Raw genomic sequence first — 9221 nt, 5'->3', positions numbered from 1 at the left:
ACAACAGAAGATAGAACATCTGTGGAGAGAACAGCTACCACATACAAATTTAACAAGTCAGAACATGACGATAAAAGGAAAGAACATCTTGCAACAGATGGTACAAATAAACTAGTGACACATATCACTTTCAGCAGATATGAAGGGACAGTCACAACGAAGGAACATGAGACAGAAACAACAACAGAACTTTCTGAAACCGAATGTACAACAGAATTAGAGGAATCCGCACCAGAATACAGAACACCTTTGGAGAGAACAGCTAAAACACACAAAGAAAGAAAGCCAGAACTTCATGATTTGAGGCCAGAACAACTAAAACAAAAAGGGGCAAATGAACTGGAGACAGCAGCCAGATCCAGAGAACATGAACATTCTGTCACAATGACACAACATGATATAGAAATGACAACAGAGCTTCCAGAAACAGAATGTACAACAGAACATGCATTATCCCCAACAGAAGATAGAATACCTTTGGAGAAAACAGCTTCTACAAATCAAAAAATCAAGTCAGAACATTATAGAACATCAACCAAATCCCAAGATATTACACCAGCAGCAGCAGTGACTGAAGTCGTAACAGAGTGTACAGAAGTAACAGATATCCCTCAATCAACACCAAGCAAAGACAATGAAGAGCAACTGTCCACAGAAGATGAAGGTTGCTTTGGATTAATTCATCGCTCTTCCTCTGGTTTGAAAAGATGTCAGGAAAAGATGCTAAAAATAATCCTATACAATTCTACACCAAGATCACCTTTGTCTTCAACTTTGAAGAATGAGCAACAGAAAACAGAGTCAACTTTCATATTACAAAAAACATTGCAACACAGTTTAAAACAAGCTGCCAAAAATTCAGATAAAATTAATCAAATTGCAGTACAAAGAAAAGCTACAAAATACAAAGAAATTGAGTCAGAACCTGTTCATGTAAAGCCAGAACACCTTGAACCACAAGGCACACATGAACCAGTTACACAATCACCATCCAGAGAATATGAGCATAAGGTTGCACTGAAGGAACATGAGGAAGGAGTAACAACAGGGATTCCTGAAACTGAATGTACTACAGAAATCGAGTTATCAACAACAGAAGATAGAATACCTTTGGAGAAAACAGCTTCTACATATCAAAAAATCAAGTCAGAACATTATAGAACATCAACCAAATCCCAAGATATTACACCACCAGCAGCAGTAGTGACTGAAGTGGTAACAGAGTGTACAGAAGTAACAGATATCCCTCAATCAACACCAAGCAAAGACAATGATGAGCAACTGTCCAGAGAAGATGAAGGTTGCTTTGGATTAATTCATCGCTCTTCCTCTGGTTTGAAAAGATGTCAGGAAAAGATGCTAAAAAAAATCTTATACAACACTACACCAAGATCACCTTTGTCTTCAACTTTGAAGAATGAGCAACAGAAAACAGAGTCAACTTTCATATTACAAAAAACATTGCAACACAGTTTAAAACAAGCTGCACAAAATAACCCAGAAAAAAATAATCCAATTGCAGATGACAACGAACACTTCTACTATATCAACGGCAAGTTAAAACAAGTCGAGAATTATGCTTTGAGGCTTGAGTATGATAACCACACTTACACTCATTAGACTACAGGTCACCCACAGATTTTTTTTTGATGTAATAGAGGGATATTGAGTAAACCTCTTTCTGCTTTATCTGTCTTTGAATGGCATGTATTTTCTCAATACAGATTTGTTTTTATATGTACTTGGTTTTTGTTTTCAAAAGGCTTTGACATTAACTTAATGATGGGCCATCCCATCATTAAATTTATGGACATGTTTATGGACTGTCCTTGAGCAAGGCACTTAACTCCAGGTTGCTCCGGGGGGATTGTCCCTATAATAAGTGCACTGTAAGTCTCTTTGGATAAAAGCGTCTGCCAAATGCATAAATGTATAATGTAAATGGTCTCATTTTCTCTTATTTGCATAGACCTAATAATGCTATAGACTGATGGTTCCCTATCACAGGTGCTAATTTATGTTTAGTACAAGTTAAACTCAATCGACAACATTTGTGGCTTAAAGTTTTTACCACCAAAAATTATATAGACTCATGTTTCAATGTTTATGGACTGACCCATTCACTTCCATTGTCAGTGCCTCACTGTTCTGCACTTTTTGCTTCTTCTTTTTTTTTATATTCAAGGGATAAGTATATTCTTTTTTTGTGTGTTACTCAATATTGTGCCACAAATACTGTTTACTTGTATTGAACCCTAAATATTCCTTTAAATACTGTATTTAGGCCTATTTTTATAAGTGTATATATAATTTTATTTGCACCACAATTAACCTGTAACAAATGCAAAATGTAGCCAATTATTATCAACATAATTGAATAATATCTGCTGTCAATGACAAAACAAAGAGCACTTTCTTGAGTGTAAATGTGTTATAACATTCTTGTTATATGTCATTAATTTTCCATGTTTTCATTTCATTGACACGATCATGAGGTGTTCACCATAACTTGTTATTGCATCCGTCCACGTGCGCTAGACAGACTAATTTTCAGTGTTTCGAGTAGAAGCGCAGCACAACACCGAATTCACTCGCTCCCGTGAATGGGGCTTGATTGAGATCGAGTCCACATTGCCCGTCCACATTGCTCGTGTCTCTTTTCTAGGTTCCTACGGCTACAGCGGGCAGTCACTTGCACTTGTTTATCAGCGTACTTGGTTGTGATTGGTTAATATATCAAAGTGTCTCAAGGCAAGTCAGTCCACTCATCTGTCAGCATTTTCTTGGTAAACAAGCGTTGAAGTACAGCTCCGATCTACATGAATGGGGAAATACTGATATTTCCAAAACGGTTGGTCTTGATTACGATCAAAGTATTATTTAAAGTCAGCAGTACCTACATTCTGACAACAATAGTATCATAAATAGTGCTGCTTTACAGCAGATTAGGCTACGCCAAAATGCAATTTTCGGGCTGGATCGGCTAATGTGCGCGCACGTTCTTGAGTTGATTGACAGGCCATGTCTTTATCTAATAATTGATTGGCTCATTTACCTGTAAGGGGGCGTTCCAATTTCTCCTATTAATTTTAATTCCTGTGGTCCGTCTCTTCTAAACGATCTCTGTATATAAAGATCCTACACGGGCAAAAGTCCTGCAGTTTATTTATTTACTCTTTCCTTTCCAAAAATAGGCTTGGCGCAAGTGATGGGAAGATCGGATCATTTAACTGACTTGAATCTTTATTCAAGTTCAAGTAATTTCGTTAATTTGAGCAGAATTAAATTAAAATGTTACATTTTCAGTAGCCAAACCTATATTCTACTTACGCAAAGTTAGATTATAGTCCCAATAAGCAAAAATTGATAATGCATCCAAGGACAAATGATGAGAAACAGAAATGATAAGTTCGCCTCTGAGAGGGTTGAAAGTTGAACTAATCATTTCTGTTTCCTGTACAGCGCCTATGCGGTTTTCACATAACAGGTTGCGCAAAGCGCATGCGCGGCCAACACAAAATGAACGAACCACTCTCTGAGACTACTCATTCACAAAAACACTTCTTTCTATTGTATTGTGTATGGCTGAACGATCCAGCGAAATAGCCTAACATCAAGATATGATCTTATGTGAAAATTAAACTGCAAAATGCTGTGAAGTGATTTAATCAAACGGTCTGTATGTGATGCTCGTGTGAAGTGTGGTACGGTTCTGTGCCACTCAGAATAAAAGAGGACTGCATTGGTTTGGTAACATGCACTGATATATTTACAGTGCACCAAATTCACTTTCATTGTTCACTACAAGTTCCGATACAAATCTTAAACAACCCTATGTCACCAGGTTTTTGTAGATAGAAAATGAGATGAGATCATCCTGAGGGTTTAACCAGATCCCATAACAATGCTGCTTTTATTAAATTAGAGAAATATTAATTGGGTATAATAATAATATTAATATAAGTTATTATAATACAATTGTAGGACTAATATATCTATGTAATTTTTAATGTAGTTATTATAACTTATTATTATTATTTTAATTGCCACTACTTAGTAGGTCCTTGTGGTGGCATTACTCACTTCAATCTATGTGGTGGAGGACAAGTCTCAGTTGACTGCTTCTGAGACAGTCAATTTTATCACGTGGCTCGTTGTGCATGACACCAGGACACTCCACATGTGGAGGCTCATGCTACTCTCTGTGATCTGCAGAACTTACCATGTGCCCCATTGAGAGCAAGAACCACTAATAGTGACCACGAGGAGGTTTCCCCATGTGATTCAACCCTTCCTAGCAACCGAGCCAATTTGGTTGCTTAGGAAATCTGTCTGGAGTCATTCAACATGCCCTCGAACTCAGGACTCCAGTGATAGTCGGTGTCAATACTTGCTGAGCTACCCACCCAGGCCCCAAATAACTATTATTATTATTATTATTATTATTATTATTATTATTATTATTATTATCATCATCAGGGCCTGAAATTCGGCACAGGATATGCAGGTATGCATGTTCCATTTTCATAATGCAGGTAATTTTCACACAATTTTATTCATTTTAACATGTAGCTGAGAACTGGTAACAAATCCATACAGATGAACAAATCAAATGAATTATTTTGTCTTTGAATCAAACTATAATTCCACAATCTGGAAGAATAATAAATTTTTTCTGCATCTCTCTCTCCCTCTCTTTATGTATATGAAATGAACATAAACAATAAAAATATAGTAATATTAGTAGGCTACTGTGTCTATAATATTACAAATATAGGCTACATAAGAAACTATTATCAATCTATCTTTAATATACATATAAGCAATGTTCTCCCAAGATATAATTTGTAAAAACATTAACCCCCCCCTCCCCCCAATTATGTAGATTACTTTTAATATAAACTGCTTATACTATTTATGTAAACTGCGTTTATTTATATTCCATTGCAACTTTAAACAGGTCTAAGGAGTTTATTGCTTTCATGTAGCCTAGGTAACTTGCCGGCCTGAATAATACGCACATGAAATGAAACATTTCATTGTCAACATGTCTTTTACAATCATTTAACCCGCCATGGGCAATGCTGAAGTCACTGTTACAAACTGTACAGCGTGCAAGACTGTCATTATGTTTCACTCTTATTAGACAGGGGTACACTTTCGTGTAGTCTGGCGTAAAATGTGTCTTATATTTTCGCTTTTTGGGGCACTCTCCATCTGCCATGGCGTTCCTGTGTCTACACTGAACTGATTAATTAGGTTCGGGAGAAGAGATAAAAGCCCGCCCACACTGACAATTGATTGGTTGACTTACCGAAACAGGCCAATCAGGATGCTCTCTGTCTTACATGCACTTCATGATGCGCACACACACACACACACACACACGCAAGGTCTCTCGCTCTCTCCCTCTCTGCCGTGCGCGCTACACGGTTTGGAGCACAGTGTAACCGATCTTGCTCGCTCGCTCTTTTTTTTTTTTTTTTTTTTTATTGAACAATAACAATTTACAAAAAAAAATAGGGAACAATCAAATGCCAAATACAAATATACACTTTTTTTTTTTTTTTTTTAAATCTCCATCCTAAATGTCCATATGTGTATATATTACATACAATAACAACAAACAAAACAAAAATTATTAACTATTATCTAGGGGGTGCAAGGAAACATTTAAAAAAAAAAAAAAAAAAAAAAAAGAAATATTTAAATCTTACCAAACTTAAAAGGAAAGAGACTCATACATGGATTTATACAATTCTTCAAGGGTTTGATTCTCTTTGGATAAATGTTTTAAAGATTCTAAATAATTTTTGCATTCATTTTTAAAGTAATTTAAAGAGGGCTTACTGTTATTCCACTTACTTTTGTGTATATGGTATTTACCCATTGTAATAATAATGTTCAAAGTATAAGACAACATTTTTGAAAACCCATCTGCATAAACCAAAATCTGAAACAAATTTAGTGATGGAATATCAGTGTTGATATCAATGTTTAACCAACTGAAAAGATCCTGCCAGAATTCCAATATTACTGGACAAGAATAAAATAAATGATCAATGGTTTCGGGCTCTACTAAGCAAAAAACACAAGGATCTACTTCAAAACGGAATCTTTTACATAAAACCTCAGCAGCGGGATACACTTTATTAATAATCCTAAACTGAATATCCTTCATTTTAGGTAGAATTGGCCATTTAAGGTACTTACAGAATTTGTTTTTAAAAGTTTCATTTTCAAATTGTTTAAATTTTGAAGGTTTATTGTAATCTGAAAACAACTTACATTTTAATACATTCCCTATTACTTTATTACTACATTTTTTGTCTCCAATATATACTTCTCCAATCTTTAACTCGGGCAGTTTAACAGTTACCTTTGAGTATGTAAGAGTGCTTTGGATTTGTTGTTTTAAAGCAAGAGGAATGGCTTTACACAGTGTATTAAATTCTCTAATGGAACATTTTATCTCAGATTTCTCCATGAATGCATTATGTTGAATAATTAGACCTGTTTCATCTAAAAGATCAACAACATGTATAACATTTTTTCCATACCACTCCTTTTTGAATACTGACTTTCTATTTATTGTAATGGTTCTATTATTCCACAATGTGGAACAATGTGGTGAAACATTTTGAGTGAATATCAATTTCCAGTAGTACAGAATCTGCTTGTGGAATTTTGTAAGCTTAATTGACAATTTGGAAACCTCAAAATCACATTTCAGCAAAAAATCTAGTCCTCCAACTTGCTCGAATATAGATTTTGGAATATGATACCACATTGAGTTGGGTTGTGCTAAATACATTTTAATCCAATTCAGTTTAAGTACTCCAACCATCGATTCAAATTCAGCGGCTTTTAGACCTCCCTTTTTATAATCTTTAATCATCTGAGATTTTTTAATATAATGAGTTTTGTTTTACCATATAAAATTAAACAAAATAGAATTTACCTTTTTTATCAGTTGAGGAGAAACATACAGAGAGTAACATGGGTAAATCAGTTTAGATATGCCTTCTGCTTTGGTCAAGAGTATTCTGCCCATGATAGACAGATCTCTCATAAGCCAATGATTGAGGGATTTTTTCATACTATCAATTCTCTCTTCTATATTTACTAATTCTCTCATATGAATTTCTTTAACCATTTTTAAACCTAAGTATTTCACTTCAGATTGAACAGGTATGGATTCCATATTTTCTTCATTACATGAAAAAAGAGGAAAAAGTTCACATTTTTTTAAATTTAGGCATAAACCTGATGCTCCAGAAAAAACTGAAATAATATTCAGAGCTGCTCGCTCGCTCTTGATTCCGGGAGATTTTAACTAATTGGCGGAAATTAGGGAGTCGCTATCAACGCGGGAGACTCCCGGAACTTCCGGGAGACTTGGGATGTCTGTTAATGCAACTGTTGATTATTGACTTGTATTCTTAAAGTGATAGTTCTCACAAAAAGAAACAAATTATGTCATCACTTACTCACATTTGTGTTGTTACAAACCTGTATGACATTCTTTCTTCCATTGAACTTAAAAGGAGATGTTAGGGAGAATGTTAGTTCCAGTCACCGTTCACTTTTATTGTATCCAAAGTATTGCATTTCACCCCACTGCAAGAGCTGAATTCTGTAGGAAACACTGATTCGATCTCACATTTACTACAACACCACTTCAAATAATTTTTGTTCTCCGTCTGAGTCGCTCGTTTAATAAAAAATATGTATTACATCTTATGTAGACCGGAACCAAAACACGGCAATCATCATGGCGCCGCCCAGTGGTTGGTCAGGAAAATTGTGAATGGTGCAAGGATGTGTTTAGTGTGAACGTAAAAATTCACACTAAAATTTACATGAATTTAGATGTCTAATATCATGGTCAGTCCACGTCAGACAGAGGCTGTCTACTGAGACTTAGCCTTTAACTCCGCGCCATAGTGCTGTCAATGGACAGTGCTTATTCGCTCTTGGGGAGCAGATTTCATTTTCCAAAGTGTCTCAGTCTCGTTTAGTGTGATAAAGGAAGGAACAAGTTTATACACGAGTCGGATAATCTTTCAAAGAATAACAAGTCACGGATCAGATCACAGTAAGTGCGCGGTCTTTTATGTTTGGTATTGACATTTGTTCTTTTTATATTTTGGTTTGTTTTTTAAGGGTGAATGCAGAGATATGTCATTATTTAGTATAATATAAATAATATTTTTTTGTTAGTTTATGTAGCCTACAGTTGAACGATTATTTTGAGTATTAGATTTGAGCATTAATTAGCTCAATAAGAGTAAGCTATATAAAAATAGTGTCACATCTGCCACTTTACCTTGTTTTACCAGTCGTTAGCCTAACTTTCTGTTTTCCACTACACTGCTTGATGGAGGACAGCTGCATTATTACTTTACGAAATTGTTTTAGGTTAATGATACATTTAAATTAGTTGCATTTAATAATATTTTTAATTAACACATACATTAAGATGTCAGCATACGAGATGTGCTGTTGAGTTCCATATAAGAAAATCGAACTAAAATATAATTTTAAACTACACTATTCTATGATCTCTAGGCTTTGAGAATATATGAATGTGTGTGATTTACATAGCGTCTTTTAAGTCAATGCATTCATTAATAAATCATTAATCACTGTATTTATTTGCTTATGTGAGAAGTTTGCATGAAATAGACACATATGATGAAGATGATGGAAACATTCTGGGATGTAAATCCATCTTTTAATTTCTCTGTACTATGAACCTAATCCAAACAGAGCAAAAAATCAAAACCGTTAAAAGGAAATACAGGATTTTTTTTTTTTTTTACTATGTTTTAAGAGAATATTATATTTATATTGCATTATAATATTAATATTGAACATATTATATATTAATACCATCTCAAGAGAGCCCTTTTTCTACATGTGAGCAACTGCAAGATCACAAGACCAAGATGGATTTCACTCAAACCCATTATGAAGAAAGCCATACAATTACTGAGACCTGAAGTGTGAGAATAACAAACAAGCAGGCAAAAAAAGTCAAAAGACAATGTAATTTCAGGCTAGCTGCTTTAGTTGGTACAACTCCTGAAGGACATTCTCCTTCTGTGCTGAGCGTGAACAGTCAGACATCATTATAATAACACTGTTATCAGATAACTTCTGATTGAAGACGTTTTTATTAAGCCAACGAGCAGAAAAAAATAAATGCTCTCTGAGCA

The sequence above is a fragment of the Xyrauchen texanus genome, chromosome 34 (genome assembly GCF_025860055.1).
Source record: "Xyrauchen texanus isolate HMW12.3.18 chromosome 34, RBS_HiC_50CHRs, whole genome shotgun sequence".
Taxonomy (NCBI): Eukaryota; Metazoa; Chordata; class Actinopteri; order Cypriniformes; family Catostomidae; genus Xyrauchen; species Xyrauchen texanus.
The sequence above is the reverse complement of the archived record's forward strand: the minus strand, read 5'-3'. Positions refer to the sequence as shown.